Genomic DNA, 20,160 nt, shown 5'->3' on the forward strand with positions numbered 1-20,160 from the left:
TGTAGACCTTTTACAGTTTTAAAAGATGATATTTTATCTGTATGACCGAAAATTACGGAGTAGGCTATAGCCTTTTAAGTTTTTTAGCTCTTATGAGAAAAAATAAATTCAAGTGAAAGCGCCGCCGCGTTTGTCGACCTCTAATCCAACATGCCAGAATAAAACCCGATTTTAGAATAATGTGTGCCAAAACACTTAATTATAAACTTCAATATTTCGTTCAAAAACATCTCAAAACGCTTTGTGACATTTTGAAAAGCCGTGGTGAATGTATTAAGCCAAGGCCACTGGAACCAGGATCGTCACTGAAACGCGCTGCAGGTTATCTCTCAATAGAGGAGCAGAAGCGCCGGTTCAGATTGTAGGCCTATTGTTTGTTGTTCAAACGTGCGTGTTGCATATTTAAAAATATTTGAAATGGTCTATTGGTGAATTAGGCTATAGCATTGATTACTGTGGAGGGGGGAATCCCCCACCAGCAAATCGCACCTTGTTACACAACCATGTTTTTAAAAACTCTTTCTATAGCCTATATAAAATCCCATGAAGTTTTTTTTTTTTTCTATTTTTTTAACAGAACTTCTTTTAAAATTACGATTGGAATTATTATACAGATTGATATAAATTCAGTCAATCTGTTGATAGCCTATTTGTTCATTTGTGTAAAACGGAAATTGTATTTTATAAATACCGTGTTTATTCGGGATTTGAACCCGTATCATCTCAATGATTGAAACCTAAGTTCTACCACTCGACCACGACTTTTCTCACTGACAATTGCCCAGAAGTTCGGTAGTTCAGCAGTCAGTGTGCGCGCACACGAGAGAAGCGATCTTCACTCCTCTCATTCCTCAAAAGTTTAGCGACATTGCACCTAATTTATTTTCACTGACTGCGAGATAGGCCTATTTTAACTTTTGATTAATAAAATGTTCTGCTCTAAAAGTTTGTTATATTCTGTTTAGAATGTACTTTTACTTAATTACGTTTTGCTTTCGTTAAATTTAACTGACTCTGTTAGCCTAGGCTAAATTATTTTTATTTTTATTCTTTTTTTTGTTCTAAAAGTTTGTTCTATTCTGTTTCGTTTGTTTATTTTTATTTTATTTTCTACATATTCAATCAGTCTCATTCTTGTTTTTTTACAAGACCTTAAACAGATAGCCTACAGAGATATATAGGCCTAATAGTTCGTACAAATAAACGTCTATAGCCTAGCTACTACTACTATGCAGGCTATACTATAAATTGTATGATCGTATGTTTAAATAACATTAACCAAATTGTCTGTCTTTAATTAATAATACAATTATTACTTTAACATGCAGTTTCAACTTATTAGCCCCGCACTTACGTTTCAAAATGCGGCTGTTTTGCTAAATGCCCCTTTGCGCCACCTGGTGGTCATTTCGCGAACAACTTTGAAATGCGACTAGTTTATTTTTGCCGCGGTGAATTTGCCGCGGCACGAGTCGCGGCGGTAATAGGCATTCTGGTTGAGTACCTACTGTATATCCCCTGTAACCGTAGTAAATACATAAGTAGTCATGCCTCTATTAAATTAATTATATATTCATTTGATTGATGTACTGTCTCTTTGCTCAGCTTCAAGTCCCTTAAGTGCCAAAGATCTTGCTACAAGCTTACTAAAATTAAATATACCTTAAAGGCCATGGTGCAGGTTTTTTTTTTTTTTTTTTTGCCAGTTTTCTAGTTGGTAATAAACATTTAAACAGTTATCCATTGTATTTTATGTTGTAGGGGATTACAAAAAAGAAATATAATACGGAAAAGTCGGTGATGTGTTAGCATTTACCAATAGCCTAGCGAGGATTCTAATTTCTCCCACAATGCATTGCATGACGTCACATGAGGTACTCGCTGTTGGACAACAGACGAAAGCCCGCGAGTAACGTTAGTAGCTAACGGTAGCTAGTGAAAGAGTGACAGTGTCAGATAAGTAAATATATCGAGATAGATAGATAGATATCATAAGCATAACATAGATAGATAGTGAGAGATAGCATAGCATAACAGCTTAGAGATAGAGAAGAGTAAGCTAGATAATAAGTAGACAAAATGGTTTATTACTGTGTTTGTGGCGGGTGCAAAACTTTATCAAAACTGGACATAGGGTCCATTGTTTCCCCAAGGTCAAAGGGATCTTCCGAAACTGGGTGCAATTTGTCAAGATTAGGCGAGCAGATTTTTCAGCTAAATTAGCTCTGTCGCCGCCTACTCGAGAATATGCAGCGCGCATTTCAAAGAGGAGGATTAATTTACCACGCAGGGGATGCCAAGATGGTCTCACTTAGTTTAAAGAGTGAGAGGATGGCTAAGTTACTTCCTACCGCCGTGCCGTCTGTGAATGCAAACATCTCTGCTTGCCCTGTCCCGAGGTCGAGAGACACCGTCTGCCGCAAGCGAGATATTGCCACGGTAAGTTCATGCTAATGTTAATGTTTACAAGCTGCGTGTTAGCAAGCTCTGTGTGTATTTTGTATAGCTACCGTGTTCCCTTTGACACAGCCTCCACTACAAGGACGATCACTCTGACATTAGAAGAGCATTTTTCGTGATTCACGAATTTGAGCCAAAACAAAATTGCCCTGAAGTAAAAGTCCATATCGTCATGAAAGCTTCATGGCTAGTGTTTGGATCAGTGGTGATGATCATTAAGCGGCTTTCGCAATCGTGTGTTTGCTTTTTGTGTTAGACTGCTACGGTTCTCTTTCACATTTGACCGTGACCGTGTCGTCAGGGCTGTAGTGGAGGCTAAACGCAGTTTACCCACCGCTGAAATTATGTCAGAAACAGTTTATCCACTTCTCACTTCAGAGTTTAGCTACCTCTCAGTAAATTCACTACCTCGTAGAGTTTATGTAACTTTACCACATGTATTACCACTAGTATTGGTGTAAACATTTAATAGTAACATTCAAATCATCAAATATGTTCTGAATTTCTTTTATGTATTTTTTAAAACATTTAGTAGCGCATATCAGGGTCCACTGTACTGTAATCTCCCTGGCAATCTCGTAACATTCAGTTTACTGTTTATGTTTGCTATAATTCATATGCAGGACAATTTCATGTGTTTCCATTAGTGGCAATGATCTTTATACAATATTATTATTATGTCTGCAGGTTATGCAACATCATTAATGAAGGCCCTTCGGGAAAGCTACACCAATTCACCTGCAGCTCTTCCAGAGGTTAGCGCCAGTTTGTCCTGATGCACCCGCCCCCATCGCCAAATCCTTCAAACAGGTTCCTGAGGAGGCCGTCAGCCTCTACCTAGCCCGGCAGTCACGCTACAAGAACCTAATTTCACATTATTTTCTTTCCACAGACAAGTCCAATGATTTAGTTGTAAGTATTCATTTAGTGGTGGTTTCCTGCATTCTGCATGTTTTTTTTTTCTTTGTGTGCTGTTGCTTTGGTTTTACTTTGCACAAAATCATTACTTTTTTTCTTAGGCTATTGATTCCCGTGATCTTGCTTATAAATTCCGATTCCGCCATTAGCCTACCTTCGTGATCACGCAAAGAGGTCTGGAGAAGCGGTCCGTTCAGAATTACAACCAACAAAAAATATAAGTGCATGTACAAATTTGCAGTAATGTTCGGTAAATATAAACTCTATATATATATATACACACACACACAATTCATTTATTTAAATGGGTTAGGGTTATGTGTGTATATATGCATAGGCGTACAAACATACATACATGCATATATATTATAAATAATATAATATATACTTCAGGTTACCAGAAGTTAGCTAACTTTAATGAAGAGTTGGTCATGTGAGCTATAGCTAGCTGCAAGTAACCCATTATCTTCCAAATAAGCATTAACTAAAACTGGCTACATAAAATATACTGACTAGATTCACGAGAGGTCGGCTAATGTGTGTAAAAGTAAAAAAAAAAATACAGTAATTTCATTATTTTACCAGCGAGCGTACTTCGGAAGCACTGAAAATGAATGGGGTTCAATGCTGGAACTATCAGTGTTTGGAACTATTGGCTGCTCCACGACACGCGTTACTTGCGCATTTTTAAGTTCCTATGGCGGTCTATGGGAGTGTCGCAACTCTCTCTCTCTATGGCTCTGGACCACACTATTGCAGGCAAAAGAAACAATGTGCAAACGTTTCAGGTCTAGCCCTTCATCAGTGGGCTTTTTTTTATATAGATTTGTTTACTTGCAACCTGTGTCTTTGTTCAGTAATCTTTGTCCTTGTTCAGTAAATGTTTAGTAACCATTACAAGCAATGCCAATAAACAGTTTTTTTTTTCTTATAGAAATTCATGTGTTCTGTGTACTTTATAACATTTTGAGGGCAAATTGGGCAATCACAACAGAATAAGCAATTATTATTTTTATACATTTTCATCCAAACGAGGCGATTGAAAGCCCTGATAGGTCTGGTCACGACTTTGGAATTGTTGTCTGATGGTTGAAACCACACGAGAGGCTTCTTATACTCCTGCCTAAAACTCCATAAGCCCAGGCCAGCGTATAGCCTGCCTGTACGCAGTGTAGCGGTATTGCCTAGGGATAAGTAGGAAAGATTCTTAAGTTTTAAACTCTGTTAGTAGGTTGGAAACGTCTCTGATGCATGTTTATTGTGTATGCAACACATCTCCTGTCACCTATAGCTGTTGTTCAAAGGACTCGGTGTAAAAAATAAAAAGGTAAAGTAAACATAAACCATGAACATACTCGTGCGTGCTGGCTTGAAGGGGAGCATTATCCTGCATGAAGTGTGAGTATGCTATGTGTAGCACAAACGGATTCAGGCATTATATCCAGGATGCTGCGTTAGGCACGTTACAACTGCTGGCCGCGGGGTGAGGTCCTCGACCAGCAACCAAAACGCGCTCACCTCCCTACAACACAAGCTCTCCACCACAGTTTCCATGGGACGACACCGCCCAGAACTCACTCCCTCTCCCGGTAAGCCTGACGGTGTCAATGACAGTCACGGGGAAAACTAGTTAGCACTATCAATCACACTGACTGAAGACATGACCAGCCTACTCGTCGTCAGCTACGTTTGCAAACAACATTTTCACTGGAGATAGAGGTGAAAGCAGGACACTCGGCCTGGCAAACAGATACTCAAATTATACTCGAAATTTACTCAATGATGCCTTATTAATTTCAGTATATTTAAAGTAGCCTATGCCTCCTCTGTAGAAAATGGTTATATTACAAGACACAAATTCAGATAGCCTTCTCAGAGCCTGTTTTATTAAAGGTTTGAATGAATGAAATGTCTCTTCTGTATTAGAAAAATAAATATATAATTATTACAGGTTTGAATGAATGAAATAATGTCTCTTCTGTATTAGAAAAATAAATATATAAATAAGAAATAACTAAAAGAAATACCTCCAAATTTAACAAAAATAGCTCTCACAAGCTTACAAAAACAAACTAACAAAATGTATCTTTAGTCTTCCTCTTTATCCTGTTTTTCTTCCTCATCCTCCTTGTTTGCCCATCTATGTTTTGCTTTAGAGCTGATCTTTCCCAGAAGTTTTGAAAACCAGGAAATTTTCATAATTTAAAAAAAAAAACCCAGCCAGGACAGGACGTGAAAACAGGACTGTTGGTCACCCTAACCTAGTCTAAAGTCTAGGTCTAGCGCGTACATTCAGATGCTATTTTAAGCGCGCATGCTTGGCCATACAGAATGAACAACGCGCATACACTGTAGATGATTCTCTCATCTACACAGATGCATTTTACTTTTTGCAAATGATACATTATTATAAGGAAAACTATTTAAACACGAGTGAAATCACTGTTGTGTTCATGACGATAGGAAAAATAGGCATAAAGCGTACACATTTACCCAAATTATTATGTGCATGTTTAACCGAAGCTAATTTGGGTGGGTTTGTCCCATCCCCGGCCCAATGTCACTTCTCTTTATTTTACGGCCCTGACGAGAACATCGATCTCCTCGGCTGTGAACCATCAGAACTGTAACTAAACCAAGCGCGCCGCTGCCTGCGTCTACCTCATGTGACGTCATCGCCGAGTCGCGTAAAAAAATAACCGTTACTAACCAAAAACGTAAAAAACTGGACTTTAACACCATTTTGGAGACATTTCTAACTTTATATACATATCTTAACTGCTTTATGTACCCATTAATCGACAGTGGTGTTTAACCTGCACCATGGCCTTTAAAGAGTATGTGTTTATAGGGCGGGAAACCCAATTCTTCTGGCCAGAGAATTGCGTTTCCTGAAATCCTATAAAGTACGATGATATTGTGGATCCCCACAAATATTATACTGACAATTGAGCTAATTCATTATACCTGTTTTGTGAAACGTGGTCCGTGTAATTAATTGCAATCAACTTGTGGTTAATTTCAAGGATTCACATGCATACATGCAGGTAAAATGACAGATCCTCCCTTATCGGGAGATTTATTAACATGTAAGACTGATCTAATCCAAACATGCATGAATAATTATTAATTACCAATTATTAATTATGATATGCAAATTCCCCACGGATTAGATCCGCCCTTGAGTCCTTACACACTGTAAAAGCAGATCGAATCAGATGCAGTTTTGAAATCCCTTCTTCTGTCTTCCATCAGGACCATTTGACCAACAGAGAGCTGACAAAAGCAGCGGAGGCTCGGAGGCAAGAGGAAGAGGAGGAGAAGAGAAAGCAGATCGCCAGCCAGAGCGAAAAAAGTGACGAGAATGAGGAGAGAAAAACAGGAGGAAACATTTAGGTATTGTACATAAGACAATGGAAATGCGTCCTGTGGTGGATATTAATCACACTCATTAGTGTCAGAAATTAACTTCTTTATTTTCAGGAGCATTTTTGCACATTCATGAGGGCTAACACGCATCAAAAACACAGCATGCTGATTAATTATGTTAAACACTTCCAACCCATACTAACATTTATATATTAAATGCTTAGACAACAGATAAAATAACTTTGGGCGCATTTTAGGCATTTTTGTTACTTTAAAACTGTGAATCTCTAGAGATCATGGGCTTCCAGTGATATTTTAGTATTATTTATAGTATACAGTATTTAGCAATGTTTTGAATGACCTTTTATTATTATTTTCAGAATTGTGTGCTTTTGTCATTTTTTTGTCAGTAGGGCCAACTCACATTATACAAATTAGTTCCATCAAATTAATATACGATACTTACAATTTTATGAATATTTTAACATTTATTTTTTCTTTTGAGCTCACAAAACTGACACATTTTAAGTAAGTTGAATTGTTTCGTTGTTTTGAGTTCTATGAACTTGTTTCTTTTAATTTTGACAAACTTAAATTTAGCTGAATCTGGGCTGGGATTTTTATTTCCCAGCATGCTTTGCAATGACACTCAAAAGGGAGAGTAAATGCTAAAATTAAGTCTCATATAATGGTTTTTGTGCCAGATTAATGTTAAGTGGGAGATTTAGTAGTGTTTAATGTTTTGTTATGCTAGTTTAGAAGAGTTTCTGTTATGTTGGGTTTTTTGGGGAGTTACCATCATGGCCGGTGACGAGTTTGGTTTGAGAACAGTGTGTGTTAAATGTTTAAAGTTGATGTACTCATTCCGCAAGGGCTATGATATGCTGATACTATAGGTAGCACTTATTGAATTGGCTTGTTAAATCTAGCCAAGTTTCCACTACTAAAAATATTGAAGTTGAGATTACATGAGAGTTTTAAGTTGTGTATGAATTATCTTACTCAGATATTTCAAGTTAAAAGCAATTAAAATATATGATTACAAAACAAAAATCTGCAAGCTCTGCTTACTTACACATTCAATTTCTTAACTTAAACAATTTGATGTAACTGATTACCTCAAATTATTTGAGTTTTGCTAACTTAGTTATTCGGGTGTATTTAATCAACTAGAAACTGCTCTAAGTGTTTGTTTCAAATTCAAACGTGCTTGCAAACCAGTTCCAATCTTTAATTTGTCTGTGAAAGGTATTTTGGGAACATTGACATATCATTTGACATCCACATTCTTACAACTTGCTCATTCATGAATCACATCTAACTGGGAAGGTTATTGAATTAATGGAAGTTCACTGAGTGGGAAGCCTGGAGAAAGTATAATTCTTTCCACTGTCTCAGAACTGGGCTTGTATTTGTCTTTATTTTTTGCCTTTTAGAGCGTCAAAGACATAGAGAGACTGTTATACAGCAGTTAGCCGTGCAGAAGCAGGAAAAAATCAGCAATGAGGAAGATATCATCGCAAAAGCAGTCGCTGAACGTGAGGCCAGACGGGCCCGAGTGCAGCGCGAGAAAGAAGAAAAACATGAAGCCATGTTGAAATCTATCTCTGCACACAGAGAATCCAGGGTAAATTATTCCTAATGTTTTTATACATCGTTAGTCTCATAGCATAATAGCTATGAGGCTAACGACATGTAAACATTTTTAAATCTCCGCTCCGCGTCATGCCTAACAACGTCCCTCAGCTGTTCCACTGTAAAACACGGCTTCGCGGGGCTTATTGCTTAATTTTACCACAGTGATGCTGGGTTTATGAGCATCACACGGTTTATATATAGAATTTGAAATGCATTTATTGAAATAAACATTTTTCTCAACTCTATATCAGAGGCAAGAGCTGGAACAGAAAGCTCTGAAGATGCTGAATGCAAAGAAGGAAGCAGATCAAATCTTCATGGAGAAGCAAAAACTTTAAGCTCAAAAAGCTAAAGAAGAAGGAAAAGCACTCCAATACACATACATACAACAAATGAAAGAAAGTGCGTTCAGCTTTTAAAAAAAATACTATTAAGCATCCACCCTAGACAATGCATCTGCGATAATATTGTCTATTCCCCGGACATGCACAATTTGGAGGTTAAAAGGTTGAAGCAATCAGCGCATTAACCTACGATTTGAATTGTATATGCGACTGAGGAATTTGAGTGGGTCATGGTCAGTATAGACCTTAACTGGATGTACCGTAGAACCTAAATACACTTTCGAAGTGTTGAATAGCCAGGACTAAAGCCAAAGTCTCTTGCTTGATAGTGGAGTACTTTCGCTGGGCAGAATTACATTTCTTAGAGAAGAAACTCACGGGATGGTTTACGTTGTCTACGCCTGATTGCAAAAGTACGGCACCGGCGCCTACGCTGCTGGCGTCCACAGCAAGCTGAAGGCGAGTGTAATAAGACTTTAGCCATGAAAATGTCACAAGTAACAGAAATAAGCGCAAATGTTAGAGCATGTCAGAACACCTCAGGGACCCAGAAAACCCCTCAGACCCCAGAGGGTTAAAATGTCAACAGCCTTAGATAGAACAGGTGTCGTCCAGAACGGTCGGAGAAAAGGCTCGAGAAAACAAGGTTTTTAAAGAATTCAAAATACTGCACAACAGGGGGGCGCTGCCGAGCATCAATGGAGTAGGACGTGAGTTTGTTAGCTCCTGCCGATTTCAGTTAATATTGTTATTTTTCTGCGCTTTTTCGTTACATATTTAGTATAGTTTTACTCCGCAACATTTTTTACTAAAAAGTCTAACTCCGGACTGCATAAGATGGCTGGAAAGAATTCTAAAACTCGCAAAACTATTCAGACACAACTGCGGCCTGGTCTGCAAGTTGCGACCGCGTCTTCGAGTGGATCATCTGTTACCTCAGAGGTCGAGGGCACCTCGACGGATGCCAACCTTGACATCGCTGCACTCAAGCTTGAGTTATTGGCCTCGGTGAGGAAAGATATTGCTGATATTTTTAAAAAGGAACTCCAGGATACTCTCGGGGATGCTTTGCCTACTATTAAGCTTGACCTGCAAGCGGTGAAGTCACAGCTGGCGAATGATAAAGCTGCTACCGATGCTACCATGTCTGAGCTAAAAGGTACGGTCGGAGAGATGGAGCACGCACTCACCGAGTGCTCAGATGACATCGCCGAGATGAAAACAACTATCGAGCGCCTCACAGCTAACATAGCCATGCTGGAAAATAAATGTGAAGACTTGGAGTCCAGATCACGGCGTAACAACATCAGGATAGTGGGAGTACCGGAGGGCCCTGACACCTGTACCACGGCTGCTGTGGCCGCCTTACTGAAGGAAGCGTTCAATCTGGAAAAGGAGCCGCTTTTGGACCGGTCCCACCGGACCCTCCAACCCAAACCCAAGCCTGGTGATCGTCCACGAGCCATTGTGTGCAGATTTCATTATTACAGTGACTGTGTTGACATTCTGCGCCGCGCGAGAGAGCTCCGGCAGATTAAAGTCAGAGACGCGACCGTCTCAGTTTTCCCTGACCACACTGTCAAGATAGCTCGGGCTCGGGCTGCATTCAACGAGGTCAGACGTCAACTTCGTGGCATTGACGGTGCTCGATATGGTCTGTTTCATCCAACGCTTCTTCGCATCACATACAACGGTGTTGAGAAGGATTTCGTTTCTGCGGAGGAAGCCAGCGACTTTGTCAAAACTTTGGTTCCTGGGTGAGCTCCAACAGCGTTTCTGATCTATGTTCTAGTAGGCCTATTCCTTAGAGGTTGTGAATACACCAGTCTTAATTTGTTTAGTATTAGGTGGTTTTCTAGCTTGCTGCACTTACTAGATCTGATCAACATTACCTCATTTTATGCTTTCTGCATCTATTTGCACAGGACTGAGGGCCCACTGTTATTTGTATTTTCGCGTGCTTTACTGTATTCATGCGCATATGTTTAACGTTAAATAGTGTTGAGATCAGCGGGAGTTTTTTTCTCTTTTTTTCTTCTCTTACTTTTGTTTGGTTTGCATGGTCTCCGAGTTGTTCAACGGTGTTGTGGACAACTTTTGTTTACTGTGGGAAGCACTGCTGTCTCCTTTGTTCTGTGGTTATATGGGGACTTTGGGTGCATTTGTGTTTAGGGGTATGTTGGGAGGGGAGGGGGGCCCACCTCGGCTCTATATGATCATTTTCAAAAATAAATTTATAAATAAAATAAATAAATTTTAATTTTTTCAAATGGTTAATGGCAATATAGATCCCAGCATTGCTGGGTCAGGCACACCTCTCAGATTCATCAGTTGGAATATCAGAGGTATGGGTAATCCTGTTAAGAGATCTAAGGTTTTTGCACACTTGAAACGTTTAAACTCTGATTTAGTTTTTTGCAGGAGACTCATCTTCGTGTTAAAGACCATGTTAGGTTAGATTGCCCTTGGGTAGGTCAAGTCTTTCACTCAAACTTGAATTCAAAAGCTAGGGGAGTCGCTATTCTAATTAACAAAAAAGTCCAGTTCTCATCCACTGACGTTATTGCTGATAGGAATGGCAGATACCTCATGGTTGCTGGTACCCTGATGCAAAAAAAGGTTTTGTTGGTGAATGTATATGCCCCGAACTTCGATGATGTTGAATTCGCTAACAGATTGCTGAGTAACATCCCCTTCTTGAATACACACCTGCTGATTTTCGGTGGGGATTTAAATTGTGTTTTCGACCCAATCTTAGATCGGTCTAATCCTCGAAATCTATCTCAATCTGCTATGTCTAAAACTTTCTCTGATTTTATGAAACAGTATGGTCTTATTGATCCATGGAGATCTCGTAACCCCTCTATTAAAAAATTCTCTTTCTTTTCCCAGGTGCACCATTCATATTCTAGGATTGATTATTTTTTTATTGACCGTACGCTTAATTAATGTGTTAATTCTTCGGACTATTTAGGTATTGTAATCTCCGACCATTCACCTTTACTATTAGATATTCAACTTTCTACCTATAAACGTAGCCCACCACTTTGGAGATTTAACTCTCTCCTTTTGGCAGACCAAGAATTCTGCAAATTCATTTCAAACTCTATTGATGAGTTCTTGTCTTTCAATCATAATGACTCATCTTCATATTCATTGCTGTGGGAGACACTTAAATGTTACCTGAGAGGTCAAATTATTTCTTATTCTGCTCTTTCTAATAAAAAGATTAATGCCAGGCTTAATGCACTTACATCTGTGATTGGGGACCTTGATCAAAGATTCGCGCTGAACCCTTCTCCAGAACTTCTTAAGCAGCGTCTTGATCTGCAAGCAGAATTTGATCTCATCTCAACTAAAGAGGCAGAGCGCTTGCTATTACGCAGCCGTGGCTCATACTACGAATATGGCGACAAGGCAAGTCGTTTACTGGCACATCAGTTACGACGGCAGGCCACTTCCCGTCTGATACCTACTATTAAAAACACGTATGACACTATTACTACAGACCCCTTGGAAATTAAGGCTATTTTTAAATCATTTTACTCTTTATTATATAAATCTGAATTTCCTACTGACAACACTAAAATGAATACATTTCTTCAGAATCTTTCGAACCCTGTCATTGATACAAATACTGCCACGCAAATGGACTCTCCACTCTCTCTTGAAGAAGTATTAATAGCAATTAATGCTATGCAATCTAATAAAGCTCCAGGCCCCGATGGGTTTCCGATTGAATTTTTTAAAACATTTATTGGCAAATTGGCACCGTTACTTTTATCCGTATTCAATGAATCCCTAGAAAGTGGTTCATTACCACCAACCTTGACACAAGCCAATATCACTCTCCTTCTCAAAAAGGACAAAGATTCGACCTCCTGTGGGTCTTACAGACCATTGTCTTTGCTTAATGCTGACGTCAAGGTATTGGCTAAAGTAATTGCATCCCGCTTAGAGAATGTGCTTCCTCATATTATATCTGAAGAGCAAAATGGTTTTATAAAGGGACGTCAACTGTTTTTTAATACCCGTACACTTTTCAATATAATTTACTCAAAACACTCGGCTGAACTTCCTGAGCTTGTGATTTCTTTAGACGCCGAAAAAGCATTCGATATGGTAGAGTGGGAATACTTGTTTGCAGTTCTGAAAAAATTTGGATTTGGTGAAAATTTTATTTCTTGGATTCGCCTCCTTTACTCATCCCCCAAGGCTAGTGTTCATACTAATGATGTTTATTCTGATTATTTTGCCCTTGGACGTGGAACTCGCCAAGGTTGTCCTTTATTACCTTTGCTCTTTGCTATTGCTATCGAGCCTCTGTCAATTACATTAAGATCTTCCCCTTTATTCAAAGGTATCACCCGTAATGGATTCGAATATAAATTATCACTTTATGCGGATGATTTGTTATTGTATATAACTGATCCTACACTTTCCATCCCTGCGGTTTTGGGTATTCTGGAGAACTTCAGCGCTTTTTCAGGTTACAAATTAAATTTGGAGAAAAGTGAGTGTTTTCCCATTAATACTGCAGCATGTCAGTTGCAACAGTCAGATTTGCCTTTTCGATTTAATCCATCAGGGTTCAAATACCTAGGTGTTAACGTGACTCGTTCTTTATCTAGCCTTGCGTCTGCGAATTTCACTCCCCTTATCTCTAGGATTACATCTAATATTCAAAGATGGGGTAACCTCCCCCTTTCACTAATCGGCAAGATTAATGTTGTTAAAATGAATATTTTACCGAAATTTCTTTTTTTATTCCAGTCAATTCCTCTTTTTCTGCCAAAACATTTCTTTGACTCATTTGATAAGATAATTTGTTCTTTTATTTGGGGCGGAAAATCACCTAGGATTCGTAAAACTCTACTGCAGAGATGCAGACTTAATGGAGGACTGGCATTACCTAATTTTTTAACTTACTATTGGGCGGCTCACATCCATAAACTTTGCTACTGGTTAAAATCCCCTGGATCCTCTTGGTGTAAACTAGAACTATCATCCTCTAGGGGATCTTCTATACCTGCTCTACTTTATTCCTCTTTACCTACGAAACCTTCTCTATACACTGATAATCAAGTGGTTCTTAACACACTCAAAATCTGGTATCAATTTAGACGACACTTTAAATTTGTAGATGCATCTTCCTTGGGTCCTATCAATAACAACCATTTATTTCCTCCATCACTTTCGGACTCGACATTTTCACTGTGGTATGACAAGGGTGTTTTGCAATTCAGAGATTTATATGTAGATGGTGTCTTTGATAGCTTTACCAATCTCTCATCTCGCTTTGAACTCCCTGTTACTCATCTGTTTCGCTATTTTCAAACTCGCAACTTTGTGGCTAAGTGTTTCCCTAATTTCCCTTCTTTACCTCCAGTGCATCGGTGGGAAACCATGCTTTCATTTGTCCCTCATCACAGGGGAATAATTTCAAAGCTATATGACATTATCTTAGCTTTTAGCGACTTTTCAAATGCCAAACTTAAGGGTACATGGAAAAGGGAACTGGGAATACAAATACAGGAGGAGTCTTGGGAACAGGCCATAGAGAGGATACGTTCTACCACCTCTTGTGCTCGTCTTGGACTTATTCAATTCAAGGTTTTACATAGGGTACATTTCTCTAAGCTTAGACTATCTGAAATATATCCGGAAGTGGAAGACAAATGTGATAAATGCCATGGCTCCCCTTGTCATCTTAGCCACACTTTTTTTTTTTTTGTCCTGATTTGGTAGATTTCTGGGTGGCTTATTTTAATATTATGTCCTCTGTTCTTGGGGTAAATCTCCAACCTTGTCCTCTGATTGCTATATTTGGGATTCCTGACCCCTCAATGGCACTTAACCGTACACAAAAGGACATCATAGCTTTCACATCCTTACTAGCAAGACGCTCCTTATTGCTACATTGGAAGTCTGCTAAATATCCTTCTATCTCCCGTTGGCTCAGAGACATCATGTATTTTTTAAAACTTGAGAAAATGAAATATACATTGAGAGGATGTACAGTCAAATGTTTCCTTAAATGGCAACCCTTTATTTCCTATTTCACAAATTTAAAGGTACTACCCAATTGAATGTGTGCCTGTTATTATTGTACTGTTTGTATTGCATAATTAACCAGTAATATGTGTGTTGGTCATGGTGAGCTGAGTGGGTGGGGAGTTGTTTATTATTTCTAACACGACACTCTGTGATCTAATTTACTTATTTCTAATAATTCTTATTAGAGTGTTTTGTTTTAGGTTTTTTTTATTTTTTTTGTAATGTGTATATGTGTCCGTGTACATGTACATATATGTTTAAAAAGTGGGTGGAAAAAAACAAAAAAGGGGGGAAAGGATAAATTGTATCTGTGAATGGAAATTCTGTATTGTGTTATTGTTGTATTGTTTTCCTTTTCCTTCAATAAAAAAAAATTAACAAAAAAAATAAAAAATACTGCACAACAAAATATCTGAAAATAATGTATAATAATCAGAGCTTTTTTTAATAACTTGGTGTTACGGGCAGACGGACACCACCCTTAACATAAAGGAGAGACGCACACAGATCAGCTCGTATCAAAAGTAGGGGTATGTTTATTTAACAGAAGGGTTGTCAAATAATAGGTAGCTTCCTCTGTTGCCATTTATAACGCGAAAAGACGCTTAAAGCGCACCAAAATCAAGTAGAAAAGCACAATATAGGCTACAAACGACCACGAATTTTAATGTCCACCCACAAATTTAACCAATACGCTAGTACATACAGAGTACCAGCGCTCACTAAATAGGCGATATGCCACAATATATCACAAGCTATACAACTAAACTAAAAGGTATTCTGATAGGCAAAATGTTGTCCAACTTCTCTAACTAACTACACATAAAACCCCCCAAAAAAATCCTAAATACCTACGCAATCTTCAGTGGCTTACTCAGCTCGAGGCGTCCCACGTGCCCCCTCCTGAGATATCCACCAAAATAAAATAAACAGTCGACTAAACAAAGGAACAGACAATCAAAATTGCCCACCAGAATACTCACCAAAATGTTGTAGCGTTCAAAAGTTCCGCAATTAACACTAAACACTAAAGTCCGACTTAAACTATTGATCTCGGACGAGCCTCCACTATGTTACGGGCAGACGGACACCACCCCTTAACAAAGGAGAGACGCACACAGATCAGCTCGTATCAAAAGTAGGGGTATGTTTATTTAACAGAATTGTTATCAAATAATAGGTAGGTTAACAAAAAAAATACAAAGGCGGAACGCTTTCTACTGCCGGGTGGACGGCTGGACGGTAGTCACTCAAAAGACAGAAAGCACGGCTGTGCATCGACTCTGTTCTCAGGCTCTGTGTGCGCGCTCAGGTGTGGTCCCAGGAGCCTTTTTTAGCGCAAGTAGGCTTCGCTCAGGTGTGGCTCATCTGTAATTGGGGAAGAGACATTGCGCTCAAACACATGTATAGGAACAAACACCAGAGCTGGGGGACGTAATACCCCCACCCCGAAATGGTGACCTGTCGCCATACCTGGAACATGAGAACACTCATTTTTACTCACGAATTCTGTGTTTCAGCTCAATGTTTGAGCCAACCCAGACAATAGAGTTCCAGCTATAAATAATCACTACCTCGTTCAAGGCGTATCTGCATGCGAAAAGAAGTTAGAATTACACAGGAATGTATTATTTTGGCGTATATGGTTAAGTCACAGGCAAATCGCAACTATGCGCGACGCAATACCTAGTATTGCTACAGACTTACATTAGGTTAGCAAGCCCAATAAATTAAAATAAATCCCAAAACAATCTATATATATATATACATATAGTGTTGTTTTATTATTATTAACTATAACCTAAATGTATAGACCATATTCAGTAAATAAGGACACATGCAAGTTCATTTTCACAATAAACAAAACGTTTTTGTTTTTTTCCAAGTAATTTTTTTTTTAAATACTATTAAGCATCCACCCTAGACAACGCATCTGCGATAATATTGTCTATTCCCCGGACATGCACAATTTGGAGGTTAAAAGGCTGAAGCAATAGACTCCAGCGGATTAACCTACGATTTGAATTGTACATGCGACTGAGGAATTTGAGTGGCTCATGGTCAGTATAGACCTTAACTGGATGTACCGTAGAGCCTAAATACACTTCGAAGTGTTGAATAGCCAGGACTAAAGCCAAAGTCTCTTGCTTGATAGTGGAGTACTTTCGCTTGGCAGAATTACATTTCTTAGAGAAGAAACTCAAGGGATGGTTTACGTTGTCTACGCCTGATTGCAAAAGTACGGCACCGGCGCCTACGCTGCTGGCGTCCACAGCAAGCTGAAGGCGATCGAAGAAGAGGAGAAGAAACGTCTCAACATAGAAGAAGAGAAATACCAGGCCCAGATACGAAAGGAGGCTATTGAGAAAGCAGAAACCAAGCAGTATACCAGACCGACAGAGTGAAAGGCCTCCATGTTCGTGTCTTACGTTATTAGACCACAAATCGTCGTGCGAAAAAAGAACTGAAAGACTTTGTGGCAAAGAACACCGCTCTCATTGTTGAGGAGGAAACCCAGTTCCTGAAATACGCCAATCAAGTCATCGAAACAGCCGAGAAGGCAGGGAGAAACATCTACCCGCTCCTAAAGAACAAGCGGTCAGTCCGTAGATACGGCAAGAGCGTGCAAGCGTTTTTATAATTAATATCCAGTTCTCCTGTTGCTCAGTTTACTATTTGACACAAGGTAAGGCTATTTCGATTCTTTGCATTGAGTGAAATTAAAGTTAAAGACATCAAAATAAAAATTGAATTCACTTGAACAATATTTTGATGAGAACAAAAAGTGCCACATCAACTGTAGTTTCGTAGGTATAACCGGACAAAATATGAACAATAGCTAGGAAAAAAACAAGTGGCGATGAAAAACAAATTAATTTATTTTTTAACAAGCATGTAAACAGAACACCTTATCTCAAAGTTGAGAGAACTCAGCTTGGCGGAAAGATCTCTTTTTTCTCCACGAAGGCCCGACCAGCTACAAAGTAGGCAACCTTTCCTGCTTTCCGTGCCTCGTCGACTAACGGCCACAACTTCATTCTACCATCTCTGTCGGCCTTGCAAAGATCCTCTCTAAAACGCAGACCATTTTCCCGTAGATAAGCGGAGTTTTTGGCTGCCGCCCGTACTGCTGCTCTGTGTATACACGAAGAGAACTGGATGATTACACCGCGGGCAGAATTTTCTTCACACCAACACGATGCACTGTGTCGATCACATCCGGAAGATGGTCAGCGTGCTCTGGCAGTAATTTCTGACAAATGCCAACCAGTTCTCTCCTTACATTTTTTTCATCGATATTATCTGACAGGCAGTGTAATTTCAAATTCCAACGTCTGGAATACCGCTCCAATTCAGTGATGCGTGACTCCAATGCGCCGATCCGATTGTTCTCTTTCAACAGTGATGACTCGACTTGGGAAACTTTGGTCTTCACCTCATTCACATCATCACACACGGCGTTAAGCTTTTCTCTCAATCCGGCAATATGAGAGGTGTTGACCGCAACCATCGACTCCAGCTTATCAGGAATGGCTTTTATAATAACTTGGAAATTTGTTGTCTAATGCATACAGTTGTGAGTTGGGAGATAGAGAAATACGAAGCAGACCTAGTTTTGTCCAAATCTGATTGGCAGCGCATGCAGGACAGTGTGAACGGAGTGAATCGTCTCAGCAGAAGTGTCATAGCAGCGGCTGAACAGCGGGAGGCGCTGCACATGCGCTCTAAAGAGCTCGTCAAACCCAACACCATAGCTGTGAGTGACAGCATCGCACTGGAGTTACTGCATTTGTAGCTCTCTTATTGTGCGGGGCTCCGTACTTCTTATGCCGGGCGTACACCAAAGGATTTTCACAGTCCCAGACTAAAGACCGGCAGTCTTTAGGAATCTTACTGGAGTCTCGGCGCGCTCCCGTCGTCTCGATCGTTAATTGTGAGGTGATAATCTGCAGTCGGCGACCCGATTTATGCCAGTCTTTTTCTAGTCTTTCATATTAAACATGTTTGATATTATCGCAAGTCCTAGCGTAGTCATAGTGACGTAAAACAATCAACAACCAATAAAATCGTTCTCAGAAAACCGGAAACAGGAAGCCATCAGTCACAACAAAGAAACACTTATATTCATAATTTCAACACAGCATTTAAAATTATACCCTTTCAAGACATTTAGTTCAAACTATTGTTCTCATCATATAATGATATAGATTCATAACCCCCGGTCATGTGAAAAAGTTAGGTCATCCCATTAAATAGTCAACTCTTTATTAACTCTTTCCCCGCCAGCAATTTTAAAAAAAGTTGCCAGCCACCGCCAGGGTTTTTGACGATTTTCGCTAAACTTTAATGGCCCGCAGAATATTTTCTTCTATGAATATTGTCAGGGTCTTGCTCTGGCAGCTTTGTCTGTGTTGTCTTTGTTTCATGTCTCTATGTTTGTGTTGTGCTTTAACATATGGTTTTGTTTGTGTTGGCCATGTGCTCCTCTGTTCCTGCCTCCTTGTTTCCCTGTACCACACCCTCTTGTCTAGTTGAGTCCTCTTTTGTCTGAGTGTTGTCACCTGTTCCTCATGTTCTCTGCTCCCTTGTTTGAGTCCTCGTTTACCTGAGTGTGGTCACCTGTTCCTTGTCTGAGTGTGCTCACCTGTTCCTCTTGTTCTTAGCTCCCTTTATATGTGTTCTCTTGCCCTCATGTGTTGCCAGTTCGTTAGATGTTGTTCTTCTGTATAGACGTTGTGCTACATTGTTTGTTTGACAGTCTAGTAATTTCTAGTCAGAGCTAACTTAAATCTCCTCGTCTAGTCTCGTCGTTTCTTGTGCTTTCTGTGTCTTTTGTCTTCCCTAGTTTGTCCTCCAAGCTGAGCTTCCCTGGCCGCTTATACCATCAGCAAAGCAGCAAGACAGTCTCTTGCTGGCCTTCTGTGTCTACCCTCCCTAGTGATGGCAAAATGAGGCTTCCTGAACCACTGAGACCTCGCAGCCCATTGCTTCACCCAAAGGTTCATTACTCGAAGCTTCATTCAGCATTACTCACTAGTGACACCTAGCTACTGTGCAAAGAAATAGCAGGCAAATTAATTCATTCTGAACCAATGACCCGCCCCCCTCCCGCTCTGTTTTATTTATTTATCTTCTTCTCACTGTTAATTTCTCTGTAACCTTTCATTTGCAATAATAAAGAGATCTGTGCAGACATTTGTCCATTGCCTGGGTATGAAATAAAACATGTATCTTTCTCTGTCTGCATTTACTTGTACAGAGACAACTGTCACACACACAGTTAATTAATTTATTCAAAAAAAAAAAAATTGGATAGTGACAGTATGAACAACAAAAGGGACTGTGTTGAGTGCAGTGCTTATGGTGGAGGGAC

The 20,160-nt window shown here is 39.5% G+C and overlaps 1 pseudogene; it reads left to right on the plus strand.

The window, feature by feature from the left end:
• Positions 1 to 19,725, plus strand: part of LOC130076418 (cilia- and flagella- associated protein 210-like) — a 37,732-nt pseudogene extending 18,007 nt beyond the window's left edge.
• The last annotated feature ends 435 nt before the right edge of the window (positions 19,726 to 20,160 follow it).

Source organism: Rhinichthys klamathensis, unplaced genomic scaffold, assembly GCF_029890125.1.
Source record: "Rhinichthys klamathensis goyatoka isolate OS25496 unplaced genomic scaffold, OSU_Roscu_1.1 h1tg000647l_1, whole genome shotgun sequence".
NCBI lineage: Eukaryota > Metazoa > Chordata > Actinopteri > Cypriniformes > Leuciscidae > Rhinichthys > Rhinichthys klamathensis.